We start from the raw sequence: 22,176 nt of genomic DNA, 5'->3' as shown, positions 1-22,176 counted from the left end.
TTGCACATCTAAGCGCCGTATCTTTTTCTTTTTCGCTCAACGAGCTTCCAACGAGGCTCGGATAAGCCGTAATTCCCCGGCTTTCTTGGTGCGCGAACAACCAACTCCACACGGAATTACCGGCAGCAGCCGTGCATTTTCTTCGAGCCGACTCCATCCATCCATTCGAGTCGCTCAGTTTTCACGATCACGCGGACACCGTTACTTGTAAGGATTATTATTTATTTCGCGACCGCGGCTTAAGATGTTGAGTAACGAGGCAGCTTCGCTTTCAGGAAGAATTTCCTCCTGTGCTGGACAGAAAAATTGAGACTGTTCTTTCTAGTGGACCGCTGAGTAATTGAGGATTTAAATGATCGCGATACTTGGATTCTCCGGGCGATTTCTCTCTGTCGTTCCTCTTAACGCCATTCTTATCTCGTCGGATAACGCTTTCTATACCCTGCATCATCTCAAAAAGTGGCTCTTTTCGAAGTAAGCTTTTCAACGACCCAATTCTCTGACAAATTTACCAGCACCTCTTGCCAGTTAATTACCAAGACAATTGTGTGCTACTTTCTCTCTCACTTGTGGCGAGCAAACTGATATTTTTGCAGAGAGATCAGCAAAATTACGCAAAGTTCGCGTGACTCTTGCGACTACAGTATTTATCGTGGCGCGACAGAAGCATAGCCCACGGGCTCTCGGGTAGAAACTGCGGAGGAGAAACGCGCTCTTTCGTCGACGGCGAACAATAATTTCCATTCCGAGAAAACGAGGAGAATGGCGTTAAACGAACGTGTTGTTAACCAGGACAAATACTCGCCAGGGTCGTGTACGTTTAATGCTAATTATCATATCGAGAATGGCCTAAACCAGGCTGGGACCACCGTCAGGATTTACGTTATAACGTTTAGACCGGCATCTCCTGCGCTGATACACACGGGACTACCTTCCTTTGAATTATAATAATTTCAAGAGCCGGTCCCGAAATAGTTCCCAAGAGGGTGGCCGCGAATTAATCGTCCCTCGACATTATCTACGTTAGGTAATGACGTCTAATGACAGTCGGGACGCTCGTTCAATGGCCTTGTTCAGAGATCAGGAATGGCATGGGGGAGTCTTGATGTGTTAGCGTTTGATCACGAACGTTCGTAGAAGTTATAATTTTGACATGTTAGAATGCTATGAACTCTTTGATGCACGAAGTATTCTTTCATCTGCTAGGACAAATTTGTTCAATCGAAGTTTTTCCTTAACAGAAATAAGAGTGGTGTAATTTTTCCAAACATATGTACATCTCCGCTCTCCATGATTTTAACATATACGGTCGAATTAATAGTACTTATCATTGTATCGAAAGTATGGAAGATTATTCTAGAGAATGGAAATAGATCGGTTGATGGAGAACAGAAGAAAACGAGAAAGCCTGTTTCGTATTTTTCGACATCGCCGTTGATTTTTGCTACAAGTATCTACAGGGTTAACTCGTCGATACTTGCAAGCTTCTTAAACATCAAGGGTTCTCGAGCGTTGTTAGACAGAGTGCAATCTCAGTCGAGAAGTCGTTTTGATTACGCGGGTAAACTTCTTAAACGTCTTAATCTGGAAGCTTCCGCGTAGACAAAGATTTCGCGAACCACCTCGAACTTTGAAGTTCAACGTCAAAACGGCGAACCTCCGAGCAAGATCCCTCGATTGTCTTTGCCATCTTTTGCCTATCACCGTGCATACGTACACTCGTGTGACGTAGAGAAAACAATAAGAACACAGACTACTAAAAAGATAAGAATCTTCCGACGAAAAGAAAATAGCGAAGCGAATACATTTTCCGTGAACTTTACTTATAAAGTTATAGGATAAAGTTATAGTACCTCCCAGTTATTAGAATCACTCTGTATAGAAAACAATTCAGAATGAACAGTGTAGGTTAACGACACGCGTAATTCGATTGAAACATTTGGATCGTGACTATCTCTGTCCCAACCTTTTTTCTATCATACCCTTGTTTAAATACACGGATCAAAAAATTTCAATATTCTATATGGATTCCATTCCAAAATTTTCCACCCTCGAAAAAATCTATGTAAATATTTCCAGCGTCGAAATGATCGATCATGTTCATATACATATAAAGCTTGCAAAAAGCTGACACAAATGTTTACTTTGAAGGCATTCTCTGTGCAACGACCGGGAAAGAGTAAATGAAGCCATCCGCGTCGAGGAAACGCTTGCTGTCAGCACGATGCAATTTGCAAGCCATTCCAATCACGTGCACGCACGTGCGACTATAACTCCAGAGAAACGTTAAACAGTTGCTCGTGAGGGATGCAACACCAATCAAAGTGAATCATTTTCTATTGCAATTCAAACCGTACGACGACGCATAGTGAGACAAGTAGTGGATAAAAATCGAAATAATCGTTGTTAGATTTTGATCTTGTTATCGATGATAACATCAGTCTGCAAGTAAGTAATGTACACAATAATTCTCCAAAAAATCGATCGAAGATTTGTAAAAATCGTGTGCACACCAAAATCTACTCAGTTAAACATTAGCTCGCTCATTCATTCTACATTCTTCTTTGTTAAACATTAAACATTGTTAAACATTAAATGAGTTTGAGCAAAGATGTGTATAATTTTAATTGTCCAATTAAAAAATTTCTTTCTTTCTTCAAAGAGCAATTTAAGAAAACGATTCAAAGCATGCAATTTTGATTCTAGTGTCAAGAACGTATTGTATTATATTTCTATATAATTTTTCTCTTGCAAACACTGGATGTTTCTTATTTTATTATTATTATTTTGTTTTGTAAAATCCATTAATTATCGCAACTTGGTTGAAAAATGGATTTCTGGCGACGCTTAACCCAGGAAAATTTTAAAAGTTACAAGAAGATTCTGTTCTTTACTGAATATCAGCACGATACTTGACAAGACGGAAGGGAGTACAGGTAATTTCTACATGGCACTTACGAGAAAATGGAAAGATTGTTCACAGCGTCGGTGTTATTTATTATACTTAAACGTCACTGTGTTACAACGCAGTTAGGCAAAGAAATAAATATTCATGATATTTCAAGCAAGCCAGGAAGCAGAGAAAATACTAACAAAGATTTGACAGACTTTTACTCACGTCGGATTGTGTGGTATCGAGTTTCAAGAAAACTGCACGTTATATGCATTTTTGATCTTTGTTCCGAATCCTCGTTCACATAGCGCACTATGCGACGTTTCAAGCCACGAAATTTTACGGGCTGGCGTTAGTTTACTTGAGGACGGGTAAAAGGGGATCGATACGGTGAACAAAGCGACGACAGAAATTCCTTTTCACCCTTCCGTCGTACTCGCACCACTCGTCACCGCCCATTTTAAAATGGATCCCGATCTTTCGCGGGTCCGGGACTTGATTAAACGCGGGCCGAGTTTCCGCGATGGAAATACGTCGGCCTGAACGAAAATTGAGAAAGTTCCGCGCGAAATATTAAAGCGGCCGGCTAAATATAAGTGGAGGAACGAGTAGAGCATCCCCGTGGGGCGGGACAATCGATACCGATCGGCGAATCGAAAGCGAAAACGTTTTCAAAATTTAGAAGCATGTCTTTTCTCCGCTTCCTTCTTTGTTCTTGATTCTCCCGGTTTACAAGCGACGAAAATATTGCCAGGCAAACTAAAGATAAACCGTGAGTCAGTGGAAATATTAGAATCAATCGTCGAGCGGGGAAAAGGTTTATAATCAAACCGGTAGAGTTGAGTGCGATCAAAATTGCATCATGATTTATTTTTGAATCTAGTAAAAGGCTTCGTAGAATGTTAATGCAATTTCGTGCGAATCGCAACAATTCTGTATAAATACTTCTGTATAAATACAAGGTAGCTAGAAGCAATTAAAGATGACTAAAGCAGGTAACCTGATCTTAAGTTGGTCCGACAAGCAGAGTGCGGTATAATTGTGATGTGGAGGGATGAGCGACAGTAGGCTGCTTTTGTAAACCAAGTCCATTCTATTGTCCTCTGGAGGCCGGAATTACGATAAATATACAATATACGAGTTTCTATATACAATTATGCAACGATATAGAAATAGCTACAGTCGAAATTTGAGATTTATACGAGAGAGTTTATAAATAAATACACAGTGAAGTAATATCAGAGTATCGTCCAAAACGATCTCGCGTCTAAATATTAAAATACCGATTTAAAAATAGCTTCTTGTCTTCGAAAGCGAGCGTCATAGAATTATCTACGAAAATTCTCATATTTTTATTCCTCCGGACGAAACATTCACGATGATTCTCTATTTTAAGCTGGACCCAATGAACCACCAAAGGGACACGATTCGTCTTACCCACAAAACCAGTAAAAGAAATAAAAGAAAGGAGGATAAAGCCATTAGATTAACACCGTACGGAATGTGAAATCGTCAAGATGGGCAATAACAATAACAGTCTTCGTTACAGCGTCAGGGTTCATTCGGCACGATAGCTATCGTGAGAAACGAAAGAATTGCGAAACCGGCCGAGGATGACGATGTCGGGGATCGCATTCTCCATTGGAACGAAACGATTCGCCGGCAATTCCGCACGAATACGCACGTAGCAACTCGTACGTGGATCGTCTATCGACGTGGTGCGCTTTATTAGAACGTGTCAAACGCGCGGCATCCGGTTCCGTTCGAGCACGATCCGCGGATCAACATTTATGGTGCTCGCGATTTGGAATTCGATATGTAGATAAGAGTTGAAGAGCTTGAGAATGAATATCGAACGATTTGATGGACGATGAGAGAGAAATGTTACTGAAAATGGTAGGAAGTTTATTTAAATTTTCGTAAGGGAGGATTTCTTTGGATCAAATGGAGAGAATATGTGTATCTTTCATCTTATACATATGTATGGAGTGTGATGTAGAGTAGCATAATCCGGAGTTTCAATGGTACAAGACAAGATTAGAGAGCGTAGGAGAATTCCATGTTGTACTGTTGCAGAGTGCCAGGAGCGATATCGTTACCTGTGTCATTTTTAAATATAAAGTGTCTTGTAACAGCCAGGGAAAGAAATAATCTTATGTGAGAAATATGTTAACAGCGTGGAATAAAACGTTTTGATACTGGCCTTTATTTTTGGGAAAATTGCCTTTAAATATTTTGCGTCCGAACTAATATCCTTTGATTTTTAGTCACAGAGTCAAATAAAATTAATTCTGATATTTAAAACAGTCCGCTCTAGCATCCAATGAAATAAATCACCAGAACACGCTGGAAATTTTCCTTAATACCAGCAGCAGAATTGTGTATTTCAACAGAATAAACAGCATCTTCAACGATCTCTATTATCACCAGATTTATCATGAATATATTATTTCATCGCGCGTTTTGATTTACCCGATACAATAAACATAAACATAAACGGAAATACTAATTCACAACAAAAGTTCTTTAACTCCAAACATAATGAATACACAAACATGTTCGATAAATATTTAAAATAATGTTCCCCGGTAACAAAGCCCCGTACGAAGAAATTGCATTTTATATTTCCAGTTTATATCGTCACATAGAATCAGCCTGCTATATATTCGGTTTGCAAGAAGTAACTTTTCCCTCTTCATTTATAAACGAAACATCGTCGATCTCAATGCACTATAAAGAGAAAGTTTTTCCTGCTGCGAAAGAATCGACCAAGAGCAAGCACTCTAAATGCAATTCCGCGCGCCCGAATCATCTCCTACTCGGCGATCATCTCGACGAGGACGAAGTTGAACGAGGAAAAACGAGGCTCGTTCCCGGAACGAGAAATTACTCGTGAACATTATCGAAACGCGTTTCGTTCCATGAATTCCCGATCTTCATATCGAATTCCTGGTCTGACGCGGATTTCCATAATTTATACGCTTTTAGCCAGTAACCCCCCTTCATATCGCGCAGTGGCTGCGACGACTCAGTTGCCGGCTGAAAATCTCACGACGAGCGATTTTCACCGCCAAATATCTTGCGTGGAGTGACGCGACGCGCGATCTCCTTCACCGGAAGGGTGAAAAGCGACCGCGACAACGACGACGACGAGGATGACGACGTCGTTCGCGGCATCACGATTCCACAAGAGCGCGTCTCGCTTCGCTGGAATAACTTATAAGCCTGCACTCCTCGTTTGCTCGTTTCTCTTCCCAACTCGCTTTTTCCCTATTTCGACGTCTCATTTGCATCGGCCCGCGCCAAGTGCTGCTTGTTCTCAGGCGATTTTCGACCTGGAGACTTTTGACTCGACCGAACCACCTTGGAATGAAACACGGCCAGAGGTATCGTTTGCCCCGACTCCTTTTCGCTGGTATTTCAGAACTTGATGAACGAATATTCCGAGTTACTTTGCGTTCTTCTTCGGAATTTTAGACGAAGAAGCCACTGTCATTTTTATAGCAGCGTCACGTGTTCTTTTAAATCTGCAGTCTTTTTTCAAGATATTAAACCAAAAGTAGAGCACTATTTCATGGAATGAAGTCGAATATATAAATTCTCTGACAAAAGAATTTTAGTAGGATCGTTTTGTTGCTTATAGAGGTGCTTACGAGAGTCGCGAAACATTTCCCTCCGTCGTTGTTTCGTAATGAACGTTCACAGCAATTAGTCTGATTAACAGGGACAATTATTTATATATTATAACGCATATAACAGTCAACAATAACGATAAACGCGTCATCGGTTCGCGGGCTAATCGCTTCGATACCTACCGACTGACTGCTGATCAACAACGATCGGTTCAGCATTAATATATACACAGGTAGCCGATCGCTTTTAAATATTCAAGCGTTTTCCACGTTTCAGCTGCGCATAGACAGACAGTTGACGCAGTTCTCAAACCGTTATAAGCGCAATCGTTGAAATGAAATTTATAGAACTCCCTCGTCGTTATTATCGAATGCGTTTATCGTCTACGATTCGATATAATAATTCTTCTAAACTTGTTAGAATCCTATAAAATGGTAATATCTTTTCGACTTTTGTAATTCGATTGCTATCTATAAGGGAATACGATTCGATAAAATATCCAAGTAGCTGTAAGTAGATTTTCAAAAGTTGGAAGTACTTGTTCTAAAGTTCGAAACGAGTCTCTGAAGATCGAATACCAGGCAAGTAATATGAATAAACCATAATACCTTACGAGTAGTATTCGAACCTTGTGAAGCAAAAACGTCGGGTATTGGATTTGATTCGAGTTGATAAGTATCGAACTTGATACAGTTACTAGCGAAGAGCATCGTCTTAATTAATTATTCCGCTACTAATTGGTTCTTCGATGTACTTATTAGAATTAAAGTCGGTCCTTGGAAGGGTTGGCGCGAAGGAACTCCGGTGAGTTTAATTTCCTCGAAATATTCTTAGATACCTGTCGGCTCTCGCAACTTTCCTCATTAGCCCCACCGGGTCGTTCATTCTGCATTTATTTACTCGACAAAATTCGTTGCATCTTCGTACAAACCGGTAGTCGCGTCTCGAGGGACGAGCTAAACGCGAGTCTTGAAACGGTTACGAGAAACGAAACTGAAACGAAATCGCGCAAAACGTCCGTCTCCGCATCCGCGTTAACGAACATTGGAAACGTTTCGCTAAAATTCTGCGGGCTCCGTCGAAAACGGACTTCCGTGTAAATTTCTGTTTGTAAACGTTCTCCTTTCAGTTCAGTTTCAACCTAAAATGAGAGGCTTGTTCAAACACTGAATTTCCAGTAGACTGTAATGTTATAGGTTCCCTAAAAAAAATGGTTCTTTGTTTAGAAACACGTAGATAGAGGTTCATGGAAACGGGATCTTTAAACAGTATAGGCATTGCGATGTATATTTCTTATTTACACGAAACCCACCAAAATATTGCTTTCTTTTAGGATTTCTATGCGTATGTGCACGCGTTTTTGTTTCTTTTTTTCCTTTTTTGTTTTTAATTACTGAAAACGTGCGGGTGTTTTCAGTAAAATTAATGTTGAATTTTATTTAGATAGAAATGTAATTACATGGAGATATTTACTTTCGTTCTATTATTTTAAATGTAACTGTTTACATGTTGTATATCTGGGACCATACGGTACAAATTGATATTTCTACAAAATTAAACAAATTAATATTAAAGCTACGAAGTGACGATATCGGGTATTTTATTTCTGTAGCTACAAAAAGCACGCACGTGCGTTCTTGGTAATATAAATAAATATATATAAATATAAATATTGGTTTACTTTTACCGGAACAGAAACGCTTACGTATTTTACTCATGTTGCTCTGATTCTAATTTCTAATATATTTATGTACATATTAAAGGTCAGTAGTTCTAGCATTAATTACTTAGTCTGAAAAGGATAGTCTGAAAGAAACTGAGGCAAACCGTGAAATATACTGCTACAAATTTCATATCTCAAATATCTTCGTTTAATTATTAATACTAATTAAAATTATTAAAATTATTAATATTTCCTCTAAAAAGAACTGAACTCATATATTCTCTATATCTAATCAATTTCACTGTCGAATGATTGAATAAAGTAATAACTTGGCTTATCGTAATGTCACTCCCACATTGTCTAACCTTTTATCATTCATTGCGCTTTCGAGCGATAAATAAGAAAATTAAAATTCAAAAAGCACTTCGCGAAGATGAAGATACACGTGTGGGTGTTCTATCGATCCCGTGGAGCACGCTGAATTTCCAGTGACAGCCTGTTATATCGAAGACGAATGATCGCGACGCACCATTTGATCGCGGAACGAGGCGGTACTTAGGCGAATCTCTAGATCCCTCTCGAAGAATATCGTTCTCTTAGCTCTTCTCGCTCTTCCTCGAAAACGTCTCCTTTGTTTCGCGTTTTTACCCAAGTTCCAGCAGAGGTGTGTTCTCCATGGGGAACCCAGGCATAGTATTTTCTTCGGGAATCTTTATCGAAATACTTAGCAAAAGTATGGAGAGCAGATCGAAAGAAAGAAACCAAGAAGCATACACAGGGAGAGATAAGGAATTCTGACCGAGCTATTGAAACCTCTGACCCGGTATATCGAGCAATCTTTTGGCTATCTGTACCCCTTCTCTCTAAACCTCCGTCACCGCATAACGTTTGCCGCGGGCGATGTTTCGTCGATCGAGGAAAATATGTCGCGACCGAACTGTAAGCTCTCTCGTCGTACCATTTCGAAGCTTGTACGTTAATTATTCATTGATTTGAATGGAAATTATTTCGACAAGTTAGCCCCCGTGTAATGATCGCCCCAGGTCGATGGTTTATTTCGGTCGATCGATTGGAGCAGCATGTTGCGTATAATATTCTATAGATTCTATAATATAATAATTGTTCGTATAACATGTTCCGAACAGACCTTGTAGGCGAGTGAAATCGGTCAAAATTGATACGCGCGAACGATGATTTGAAAACGAGATAAACTCGTTAGAAGCTTAAAACTTTTAAAAGTTGTTATCTCGTTTGGAACTTTAGACTGGAAAAAAACTAAGACAAGGAAAAAAAAATAAGACAAGCTTCTCTTCGATTCCCTTTATTCGAATATTTAATGGAAGTAAAGCGACGTCTATCGATGGAAATTTTGGTTAACGCTTTCCTTGCACTACAGTCGCGGTTACATTTTTACTCAATTCTTACGAGAAAATTAGCCAGAGTTTCGTGAAAATTATTTATTAATCCGATACGAGATTAAGAACATGGAAGAAAAATACAGCGTGCTCGAGAATCTCGGTTTACGTACTTGTGTCGAGATGAAGCAATATTCCTCTTTATCGTCGCGCAGATTTTCCTTCGTCCGTAACAACTACAACGAAGAACAGCGTCCTTAAGGAATATACACGTAAAAATATAGCTTGACTCGTTTACACGCACCTTATTCAAATGAAGGAATAAAGCCCTGTGTCGCTCATCTTGATACAGGAATATTTCACAGCGTCGCTCTCTAGTTAGAGGAGAAACGAAAAGAATTGGAAATACGGGATGACGTAGAGAGGTCGGATCGAAAATAATTCGGTGATTCGCGGGCAGGAAAAGAACGGGGCTCGCGACTAAACGAGATGGTCCGCAAAATTCCATCGGACACGAGGATAAATCGAGATAGGACGCTTGGCCGCGTTAACGCAGACAAATCGCCCGCGAATTTCTACGGCTCGCGCTCCACGGACTAATTTCGACCCGACGAATTATAACCGCGTTAAGCGGCGCGAAATACCGTCGCATGAAACTACGATTAACAACGAGAACCGCGGGATAACGGTAATTCGACCGCGATTAAAGCGGCTCGAATCGGCCTTATTCGCCCTTCCTTCGAAAGGAACTCATTAAGGAGCTCGCCCGGCGGAAGAATAAATTTTTGTCTCCCTTAATTGGCGCCATGTTTCTCGTCGCTGTCGCTCGTAAAAAGATGTACAGCGCTCCCTTCACCGACTAGCCCTTTTCAACAGTTTGAGAATCTTTCGAGTGAGTGAGGAAAAGTCCAAAATCTGGAGGAAAGTTGGAATTACTACCCTGGCTCTATCAAAATTTCAAGAATATATGAGGCATTGAGAGCGAAATGGTGTAACCCTTATACTGGACAAACTGACAAGTTAGAGAACTTGGAGATTCGAAAGTTATGAAAATTTGTGCGCAAATGTGGCTGGTAGGTGATTTGTAACAGAAAGCCATTTTTCGTTGGTGCTATAAAACGAATTTAGGAGATGAAACAATACAGAATTTTATTTCTCATGAATTAGGGACAGTGAAAGATATCGGAAAAGCTGGATAATTTTGTCCTAAAACGATGTCTCCCAAGTTATCTCCGCTATCAACCTTTAACATTGAATTTAATATTAATTTCGTAATATTTTGTCTACTTTCTTTTTTATTTTCTTGATTATACGTATACTACTACTAATATTAAATGTACTAAGTATAGTACTAATATAGTACTAAAAACTTTATTATACGCTGCACACGTCTCTAAGACGAGAGTTAAGAGTTAAATTTGCAGGGAATCGGTCCTGAAGTAACGCGAGATTACTCCACCGTGTTCCGACGTACTCTTAATCCACCAAGACCATTTCAACGACTAAAATTGGATAGCTCTAGAAAAGTTGGCCTTTAAACGAGATGGCAGAAAACACGTTTGCCATATGTTGGTCTAAAATCCCGCGATATTAATCTTGACACATCACCTACGCGACCTATACTAACCGCTTACAAAAAGCCGAAAGACAGGAGTTAGGAACTCAACGCAAAATGAATGACCCCGAAGTTGTACATTTACCGAGCAAACTTGCAATGCTGGTGTTCGTAGAGCAAAATAATACATATCGGTTAGTACGATTCCACGATGCGACAACTACCATATTTGCAACAGTAATTAATACCGTGTAATATGCAAATAGGATAAAATCGACGTTACGAAATAATAGTTAATATATCTGATTGCAGTGGTAAATTATAATTTAATATTAGCTAAACCTTCCAAGCTGATCCTCTTTCACAGGGTGTCGGGGTTTTGTTGTGGGTTTCTGGAAATTTTCACAGCCGGAAAACGCAATCTTGGCTCGCCGCAGACGTGCCATAAGCGCGGCTCAGACTCGTACCTTGTTCGTTTTCCTCTCTCGTCTCTTTTTCTTGAGGCGCTGCGACGAAATTGCAGCTTTCCAACCGGCCGACGCCGTGCCGCATTCCGCCTGTCGCGAAATGAAAACGATATGCGCTAGTGAGACGGAGGATCGCGCGGTATTCCGTTAGCGAATAACATTCTATAGTCGACTTTGTCACGCGTGTCGAATAAAATTTTGTTTGGAACTGCAACAGATTCTACGATGGGTATAGTAAATTTTTTTTAATTCAATCCGTGTAAACAGAATATTCGAGTGTTTATTTTTGAAACAAATTCATATTATATAAAATGCGGAATATATATATGGCCAGAAAATATCCAGTAAATAAAGGCAATAATGATATTTGTTTTAGATAGCAACATAAATATAAAATATCTGATCTCGCCGTATCAATTCGCTTAATCTTCTTTTTGTAACAAAAATTTCAATCCCTGGAAATCACTTTAAACATTAAAACCGAGAACTTCCTCTTTCAGTAAGTTCCACAAAGTATGAATCTTCAAAAATCATGTGACAAGCTTAACTCCGTGAACTACGATAATTCCTAACAACTGTGCGCCGTATAAAATGCAGAATGAAAATGTAAAATGTAAAATTAATCTCTAAAAATAAAATCAACGAACCGATTTTTTGTCAAGTTGAGCCCGTGTAAAGACTACTTGAATATTCACTTTTGAATTGCATCTTAATCGTTTTAATTATTCCTACTCTCTCAATAACAGAAACGCGATTCCGCGTTGAAACAAATCTGCACCATATAAACACATATAATAAATGTATCAAAACTACACGTCAGAAAATATTCGCCTGTCTCGCCAATCTCAATAACAAAATCAATAAGGCGCCCAATTCTCGAGTCACTCGACGATACAGCGTTCCCCCGGACGTCAGCGAGCAAATGAAAAGCTTGCGGGGTTTCCCGGGGCGCGAAACAGCCATAAACTGGCCAACTACGGTCTTCAGCTGTTACGTGCTAAGAATATTTTCCGATAGAGGTGTCGAATCGTGAACCAGCAGAACTAACCTTATCTCGTAGCTTTCACGCACGGTTCAAGAGTCACGCGCCAGCTTCATGGTTCCACCGTCGCCGATTTCGGTCTCGTCACCTCCTGCTCCTCCAATGGTATCCGCTCGGTGGTTTCCTTTCCACTCCTGAGGCGATTTCCTGGTACCGGTACTGTTCGAACTATCGGAGAAAGTCGTCCAATCCGCGCACCTTGGACCAGACAATCGAGTCTCATCTCGCCTCACTGGCCAAGTCTCGATTTTCCTGGAAATTTAGGTAATGGCAAGCTTGAAGCTCCCGAATGGATTACGGTGTCTTTTGTGATGCGCGTTAAGCGTGTCAGGAGCCGCGAGACGAATTCGTCTTTCGTGTCACGAGATGGAAAAAGTGGATTTTCTTTTAGGGGTTGGATTGGGTTATTCGATTTAGGTCGGTCGATAGTATTGCGATTGGTGGTAGTGGGGGAAAGTTGTTGAGTGATTAGTTCTTTGGTGTTTCGAAGCTCGGGCTGCTCGAGCGAAGTGGCGCTAGTTTAATGTACGTATGTGCAATTTCAAAAAACTGCAACCTCCGATGCTGGGAGCGTGCGTCAGCAGCCCTTCGCTTCGTTTGCGTCACAAATTCGTCAAATCGATTTGACCTTTGATCTTTGCTGTAGTAGACGCTATAGCGAGCCCGCCGTGGATGAAATGTATTTTATAGCAACGATGTAAGTCGATCCCCCGTTTCTTTACTTGTCCCGCATTCTTCCTAAACGACTCCGCTTCCGGCTAAATCGAGTTCCCGACCAGAGCCTTGTTACGATTAAATTGAACCAACTTTTTCGTTTTGTTCCATTCCGCAGAAGAGAAAGAATTCCGTCTAAAAAGCATAACCTCTTGCGTTGAACGACTAGCCGGTTGATGCTTTTAAGCTATCCTAACTATAAATTCAACATATTTTCAAAGTTAGTATTAGACTTTTCTGTCAGTTAACTACTGATCTCTTCTAAATTTTATTACTCAATATTTTCTTACGTCAATGTGCCTGAATTCATCGTAACAGAAAGAACAATCTGTATAAATTACCCTCGAGAAGTCGATGACTCTTCTAGACGTAATTTCTCGTATTAATTCGCATAGTGGAGTCAACCCAGGCGATAAGACGCTGGGTATCTCGAAGTCGTGCACAATTTCATTGCTCACTACGTGAACCCCTGATAAATCGTAACTGACTCGAAATTTTCCTATCGTTACCTATAAGACGCGAGGAACCAGTAATAACCGCGAGGATTCTCGAGATTTGAATCTCTCGACCTGCGAAAGTTCCTCGGTAGAAAAATAGTTGCAGGTGTCGCAGGAAAAGAAAATTTCGCGATTCGAGGAAGGGGTCGGGCGACGAAGGTTGAAAGTTTGCGAGATGAATCCGCGAGATGAATTCGGTTCGGGGTTGGTGGATGGATAGATGACAGAAAGACGAAGCGACAAAAGGGTGGCGGGAGACAGGCAGGGAATAGGGATGAGGGAAGATGGAAAAGATACAATGACGTCTGAAAGTTTCGGCTACACGTGTTGAGAAGGAAGAAACGTGAACGCAATACTTTCCCGCTGTATGCACGTCCCGGCGTCCCTGGAACGGAAAGACGACGAAATTGTGAAATAAGTTTTCGAAAACGAGATTTCTTCCGCGAAGAAATTAAAATGGAAAACTGTCCTATTCTTCGTGCAAAAGTAGGGGTCTCTTTCTTGTTCTTTTCTACACCATGGCATAATATTCACGAGACAAGAGGCTGTGAGAGAAGGTGAAAAAAAGAGGATATTTTACAGTTTGAATGTTCGTAATTCATTTACGGTAAAAGGTGTAAAGATGACTTGTAATAGAGAACTTTTGTGCATATAAAAAAATTTTATTGTGTAAAACATTTCGAAATTACATAGTGGTCGAATCTGAAAACAAATTTCACGTTATATCGTTATAACGTATCGTTAGACTCTAATGACACTCAATCACCGTGGCTATATTGGTTGGGTAAACTGGAGACGAAATTTCAAATTTCAAATTTCAAATTTGACCGATATAATCACGATAGTTAGATTTCATTACAATGTTAGTGGTATATCTAGTATATCGAATTTAGTTTCAAATTTGACTAATATAATCAATAATAGAATCAAACAGTCGCGTCTCATTATGCTCTACTAATGAAATTTTAAAATCTCTCATATAAGGCACGTAACATACATTCCTGAAAGTTGCTGTACGTGTTCGGATACTTTCGTGAGCAACTGTAGCTATTCGTCGAGAACCACGAACGACGAGCGTGGTTCATGCATCGGTGAAACTTTTGATCCGCGTTAGTAGAGGCGAGGAAGGAACGGTTTCCTTCATTACCAGGTTCCTACTCTTCCTGGGCAAAGGACGGTTCCGAACGATCGATGCCGTAAAGAGAAGAGAACAAAACCATCTCTCACTCTCTCTCTCTTTCTCTCTCTCTCTTCCTATCCCTTTTATTCCTTGCTGTCGCACTCCTTCGTCCCGGCCAAAATTGTTCCCGTGAGCAGCTGCTCGTGAACCCGAGCCCAAGGCTGTAGGGTTCTCGTATCTTATCGAAACCGAGGATCGATATATACAATTCCAGTGTTTCTGCCTTATCTGCGAACACACAGGCGCTGCTCTCTCGTCCACGAGCGTCCTGGTGCCTCGCTATGAGGCAACAGAGAAAGACAACTATCTGTGTGGCTCGATGGAAAAGGTGGTCGTGACCTTCGTGCACGTGTCACCAAACGTGATCGACGGGTTTCATTAGTTGGCCTGGCGACGATCAACGGTGAAGAGGGTTTTTAACGGCGAACCGTTTGTTGCTAACCCGTTAAGTCCTGGTGGCCTGGTTCGACGAGACTGATGAGCCGCAGCGTAGGCTCATCGGGAAGAAAGAAGGACCCTCTGCCGAGCGGTTACTCTTTCATTTATCATCGTAACCAGGAAGAGCTCGAAGGATGAATGGTTTAATACGGATTGAATTTCTTGGAATTAATGCGTTTAGTCCGATCCACTCTGAAGGGATTTCGAGGGTGATTTCTTCTTAGAAACGTGGGAATCGAGGGGAAAGGATTTTAGAGAAGGAAATGGAGGTCTGGGTTGGTGAGAACTGGAAAGTGTACCCGAACACTAATGAGAATGGAAAAGAAGTCCTGGATGATTTTGGTTCGCAGCTGTTCCTTAGCAGACACTCGGACGACTCGGGTGTCTGACTCACTCATCGCGACCACGCAAATCCAATTTGTCCGCGAAATGTTTGTTGGTCTTCCTAGAAATTACTCCGTTCGATAAGATTGGCGAGAGAATGATGAAACTGCGCCGTGATAAACAGAATGACACCGATGTAAGAGAAAATAAGATAACAAGCAGAGCTACTCCAAGGGATATATCCTTGACGCCGGAAGAGATCTCGAGCTTTGTAGACACTTAATCAATTCAATTGCCGGTCATCAGGGAAACGCCTGAAAGGTTCTCGTTTCAGAGCCAGACTCGTCGACTTAATTACTCTTCGAGACACTTCGTCTTGCGAGACAACGCGAACAATAAAACGACCAACATTCGAAATTTGTTCTACTCTCGATAAGTAACAACGTTGTTTTTCCTCGAGCTTTAAGAATGGCTTTGCTTTGATTATCACCTTCGTTTTACAATATCCTCGTTGATCGGTACATCTCATCAAGATGAATACAAGAGCCGATAATTACATCCAGGGCCGCTAACGAAGCAGCCGGCGATCTTTTGTCGTGGCCTGTGCTACGTGACCGATTAATTTCATTAACCCTCCTTCTGGCGGCCTCTCGAATGCCTCGCTAATTGTCGAGTTCGTAAATAACGCGGCCGCTATATCGGCCTAACCGTACGACGCAGTCGAATGTCGAGCATCATTCGCAAGGGTAAATAAGCGGCTGCGAGATTCGGTTTAGGTCGCGCAGGCGTCGACTGTAATTAATTTCATTGACTCGTGTATATAACCAGCACCTGAGACGGAAAGGAGTCACCAGTTTCGAGATAACGAGGTTATTGAACTACGTACTCTTTTAAATTCTGAACTAAATGTATTCGAAATTCGAAGATATTTCATTAACGCTTGGCATCCAGAAGAAAAATAAGTTTCCATACTCTGTTGAATTCATCTTGCATTTAAATTGAATTTATTAATAAGTAATTCTGTCGTACGACGGTATAATCCTATTCTATAACACTAAGCAAAAGTAAAAGTTAGAAGAAATAAAAGTACGTAATATCGAAAGACGAATTATATTGTAAAATACTGAAAATTAAGATAACTTTGAATGGAAGCGAAGATATGAAAAATAACTGAAATAACTGGTAAAACGATGCAATAAATCGATCGACGCTCTGTAACTGACCGTTCCTCTTTTTGTCCCTTTCCTTTTACACCCATATGGTCCGCAGGTTAAAAAATGTCAATATCCTTCACGAACCACACTCCAACACTCGGCGATATATCGACGTACTCAAACGTTTTGCATTTAATCTCTATTTTGTAGAGCGAATGTATTAAACGTCCAAAGACATTCAATTACGAATCAATTCCTCTATACTCTATAGTGATACCGACAATTATAAGTATTTCAGACATTTGTCGAATATTTCATACAAATTGAATACTTTTCGCTCTTTTTTTTTATGATTGCTTTTAATTTATTATTCTTATACGACAAGGCAGACAAGTTTCCACACTCTTATATCCACATTCCTCTACAGGCACCTGAAAAATCATAGAATTTCCACTTTGGCAAGGATCTCCATAACCATCTACCGTCGCCTATAAAACTCATTCTACTTCGACCAGTCTATATGCAAATGGGTTTGAAGTGGGTATTATACGCATCGAGCTCTCATACGTTGAATTTCCTTTAGGGGCAGAGGTAACGGCCGAGCAATCAGGTACAGAAACTCCTCCCCATGGCGCCATTATCCTTCTAGACACGTTAACGACGCGTTATTCCGAGTGTTCGCAATCGGACATCCGCAGAGAGCAACGTTATCGAGAGCACCTTCGAGGCTTGATACAAGCAGCATTGTACGATGATCGAACGTTCGTGCCTCTGCCGGCACGAATGTGACTAATTAGTTTCATTAAGTCGGTGGAGCAACAATCGAGTGGATTGTCAGCTGACAGGATCACAGCGCGGTTCGTGAGATGATCGATGCTTGGTTGCGACCAAAGCACCCTGCATCCGACAAACACACAACTGATAAGCGTACTCTCGATAGATCGCATACATATACATAAATGCGACCACTTGGCAAATGTTAGCGCTACTTCATCGTTCAACGCGGTTAATTGATTTCATTAGGCTGCAGGCGATGCGTAACTCGGACATAGGAATAGTAGAAGGGTTACGGTTAAGGATTCTCAGAAATATGTGCTCCGTTCATTTCTATTACTTTTTTTTCACCAATATAACTACTAGATTAAATTACTCGTCGCTCCGTTTGATTTTACATTATTCAATTTACTTGTCATTTCTCTGAACGAATGGATCGTAGATACCAGAGGTCGCAGTTAAAAGAATTAGGTCTCCAGTCAACGACTCCTTTCACTCTCATCGAATGATAATTTATTATTCTTGGGAGATAAGATATGATATAATTTGGGAATTTTCCTTGGATCGTGATCAAGAATTTTGCCAAAATTTCATTAAGAAGCAACGACGAAGCTCGATTTACAGACATTAATACTCGGAGTCTCGATAACGTTCGGATATCTAATAAATTGCGACGTTCGATGAAGTTGCCGTAGCTCCGGAAGGCAAAGTTCCATGAAGTTTCGCTATTCGAGTAGTTTTAGGGTTTAACGAGGTGTTGGATCGTTCTAATTCCAATCTCAAACTGATGATTTCCTTAAAACCTGGCCAAATACCACTCTCAACTTCTCACTCAACTTCTGTTCGAGATAACAATTTACCCGTGGAAAGCACATATTGTAACAACGAGTATCTGTGGAAGATACGCGGATTTATGCAACAATTAATCTTATTCGAAATTTATGGAAGATTAACTTTTGAGATTGTACATCGTCACTATCTTCGTCTATATTAACAGAGAACCACATTCCAAATATCGAATAGGAAAATGTATAATAATGCTAGTAGTATACGTCTTAAACGTTCACCATTGTCGAGCATTTAATCAGTTTAATAGCATTGTAGATATAATAGCCTGAGAATAATTTAGCAGCAATTAGAGAGGAGCTACAATAAATCCGGACTGTCAGACTGTCGGACACCTGAGCCGCACATGATCAGTAATTATGGTTACGTTGCAAATTATGTTCATTGACTACATACCTGTACGTATCAGGCATAATTTAACGGCGAGATAACGGTACGTTTCTTCCTCTTCCAGTGAACCATCAAAAACATATTGATCAAAGAACGCGATATTTCTATAAAAATACTAATCGATCAATGACGATACGTAAATGTCGATAAAAGATGACCTACAGGAAGAAGAAGGAAAAATTCAGACTATTACCGACTTACTGTCGCTTTGTGCCATAGCAACCACAGCATCTGAATATTTCGTGAAATCTGAAGCTAAGTGTATCGAGGTACGACTATCTCATAATTCACTGGATATCCGCGCCTGTACATATTTTTCTTTTTTTTTTTTTTTTTTCGATATATTTTTTCGATGGTTCGTCACGCTTCACCCAACCCGGAAAGTCAATAAGTATCGGTAGACCGATTAAATATTTGTGTCGGTCTCGTTACGCGTACTAGATAAAGTTTATTAATTTCGGTAGCCAGTCGCCTGTGAAATTCCTACATCGCGGCAATGAATGACCGCGAGCCGAAGCGATCGATCGTCGTGGCAATTTTTTTCACCCGTTTGATTGGTTCGTCGGACAGGGTATCGTGTCAAAGGTAGAATGGAATTTCACGATGGAACCGACGCGACGAATAAATCGAAACATGGCCGTTGATTGTTATCGGCGTGAATCAGTGGCAAGAAATGATCGGCGGTTCGACGCTATGATCCGTGTAATCCGGACGATTTCGGTGGATACTTAGGACGATCTCGAACGTAGGATAGCGCGCGATTAAGGTACTCGAAAGGGGAGCGTATCAACTCGGATCTGACAGGGAGCTGAAAGAGGCGACCAGAGAGGGAGAGATCGCTTATTATACGAGGTTCAAGAAGCAGGCCTTCTGGTGAAAGAGAGACATCGAAAAAAACTGGTGCGCGTTGAATGGTACGCTGAGGCATTGTTCGAAGGGAAACAGTGTCCCACATTATCCGGCCAGCTTTATTTTTAGTGGTGAAAGAAGGAAAAGGAAGGCGGCCTGGGCCGTTTCACCGGCAAGAGACGTTCGCCTCTCGAGTACAAAGCGGCTACGTCCACGGCCACTATTTTATGCCTTATCTGTTTCATGGTACACGGTCTGGCCTCGGGGATTAGCTCGATCCATTCTTCATCATTAGGAGCTAGTTTGCTGGTAATCAGTGCTGGCCATCCTTCAACCATGGCTTCCTTACCATTTTACTTCAAATCGTTCGACCATCGACTCGCTCTGTTGAATTTTTCATCGAATTAAATTTTTCATCGACGACTGAAAAAGGTTTCATCAACTCGCTGTGGTCATTTAGAGATCTTCCAGAGATTGATACCGTAGAATAGCTTCATCTTCTTTGTATAAAGGAAGAGAGAAAATCGTAGGAGTGAGCAGAGTATTTCTTGGCTGGCCAATGACCGTCCCATACTACTAGATTTTTCATCGCATCACACGTACACGGTAGCCCTGGTTCTTTATTTAACGAACCATCGTTCTAGATAGGCTGACTGGAAAGTAAACGCACGAAACGCTCAAATGGTCAATAAACCGAGAACCTGCTGCAAATTCTGTTATCAAGGACGTTAAAGAATCCCGACCGTTTAAAGAGCAACGAGAAATATATCGCGACTATGTTTCACGCACTATCGCACTCCACTCTTATGACATTTATCTTTTCTTTTGCAACGAATGGGATGATTCTCTCTATAGATGCAATATATTTCACCCTGTCAGACTGAGTACGACACTTCGCATGCTAACTACCCTGTTAAAATGTAAAACAGGTTACAGATACTTTTTATCCTTAGAAAAAAATTCTTTCATTTATCCATTTATGAAACCCAAGAAATTAAGCTGAAATATGAGAAGATTGTCTCAAATCCGGCTGCGTTATTTGGGTCATTTTCGACCAAATTAAATTTTCTTATCGTTATAAATTCTTTTTCACGGCAGTTTTGTAGTCGATGTAAGAGAGAATCGTCCTATGATTTCTCGTTTCAATCGTACGATAATAATTTTCTTGAAACGTATTAAAATTCTCTTCCTCGGCTGAATCTAGAGCGAGATAGAGACATAAATACGCAGTAAGCTTAAATGCATCATCGCGATAGTGTATCGAAGTCGAGTCACGTAAACGAACGTAAATAATTTGGAGAAAGCGGCGCTTATCCGCTCTGTATCGAGAATCAACCGGTGAATAAGAGGCGCAGGGGATGGCCTACATAGGCGAATGCATAAACAGGAATGTCTCGACGATAGTCCACTCGCAAACCGTCTGCCAATACGAAATGTATTTCGGGGGGTGTATGACAAACAGCTTGCAGCTTCGAGGCTTGCTATTGACCGGCCTTGTATTAACGAAAACTGGGCATCGTGTACAGTGCAGAAGGTAAAAGAGGGAAGAGAAACGGGACAGAACGGCAGCGACAGAGACCGAGAGGAAGTCGGTGGTAGGAGGAACATCGATCTGCAGCAACCTCCTCATCCTTTCACCCCCATCCCATTTACCGCTTTCCTTTCACGCAATATCGTTTCTCCATGGCGTCTCTTTTTCATCGTGTCCGCCACACTACCTCTCGCTCGCCACTCGCCACTCTCCTTTTTTTTCCTCCCCACGGCCCTGGGTGTTTCTAAAAGGTGCTCGAAACTTTGCCTATGAAACGGCAAAACGAGAAAAGGTACGCGCCGGAGGCACCAGCTCGGACATTGGATCGTTTAATTATTTCGAGTTGGCCAGGTCGATCGATACGATGAAATATGGAAGTCCACGAATAACCAACTACGACACGTTAATTTCATATTGATCGGCAATCGATGCAGAATGCTGATAATAATTAACACGCTTTGAATCTTTCATTCGATGGATGATTATTTAAGCCTATTAACGTATCCCAGTCAATTATCCTAAATATAAATCAGTTGTACGAATTTTCTATCAGAGAGATGGATCCTTCTCAATTTCCGGTTGCAATGTTTCACCTAAAGGTCCGATTATTCGTAGAGAGAGCTGGTGAATGGAATAAGGCTTTCGTACGGCGTTGAACGAATCTGCAAGAAAATTGACGATCAGTTTACTCCGCGAAATGTACTTTCAGCGAACGGTCACGAGAAACAGCTAAAACTTCCCGCGGTGTTCTATATTGTTTCCCACGTTCCCTGGTTAAGCGTGTGATGCGAGAACGTCGCTTTGAAACGCAATTCGATCTCCGTATCGATATCGGTAAAACGCAAAGAACAAGGAAGTATATCGAACGAGG

The 22,176-nt window shown here is 41.0% G+C and overlaps 1 protein-coding gene and 1 long non-coding RNA gene across 2 annotated transcripts in view; one reads left to right on the top strand and one right to left on the bottom strand.

The window, feature by feature from the left end:
* Positions 1–22,176, top strand: part of LOC117230780 (alpha-2B adrenergic receptor) — a 114,096-nt gene that overhangs the window by 21,152 nt on the left and 70,768 nt on the right. The window lies entirely within an intron of this gene.
* Positions 10,912–22,176, bottom strand: part of LOC117230783 — a 62,224-nt gene continuing 50,959 nt past the window's right edge. The window contains exons 3-4 of the long non-coding RNA XR_004492857.1: positions 12,615–12,860; positions 10,912–11,656 (exon numbers count right to left, since the gene is read on the bottom strand). This is a non-coding gene — a long non-coding RNA (uncharacterized LOC117230783). The remainder of the gene's footprint in view (positions 11,657–12,614; positions 12,861–22,176) is intronic.

Source organism: Bombus vosnesenskii, unplaced genomic scaffold (genome assembly GCF_011952255.1).
Source record: "Bombus vosnesenskii isolate JDL3184/JDL3185 unplaced genomic scaffold, Bvos_JDL3184-5_v1.1 scf7180000013267, whole genome shotgun sequence".
Lineage (NCBI taxonomy): Eukaryota > Metazoa > Arthropoda > Insecta > Hymenoptera > Apidae > Bombus > Bombus vosnesenskii.
This window is presented reverse-complemented; position numbering and strand designations above follow the sequence as displayed.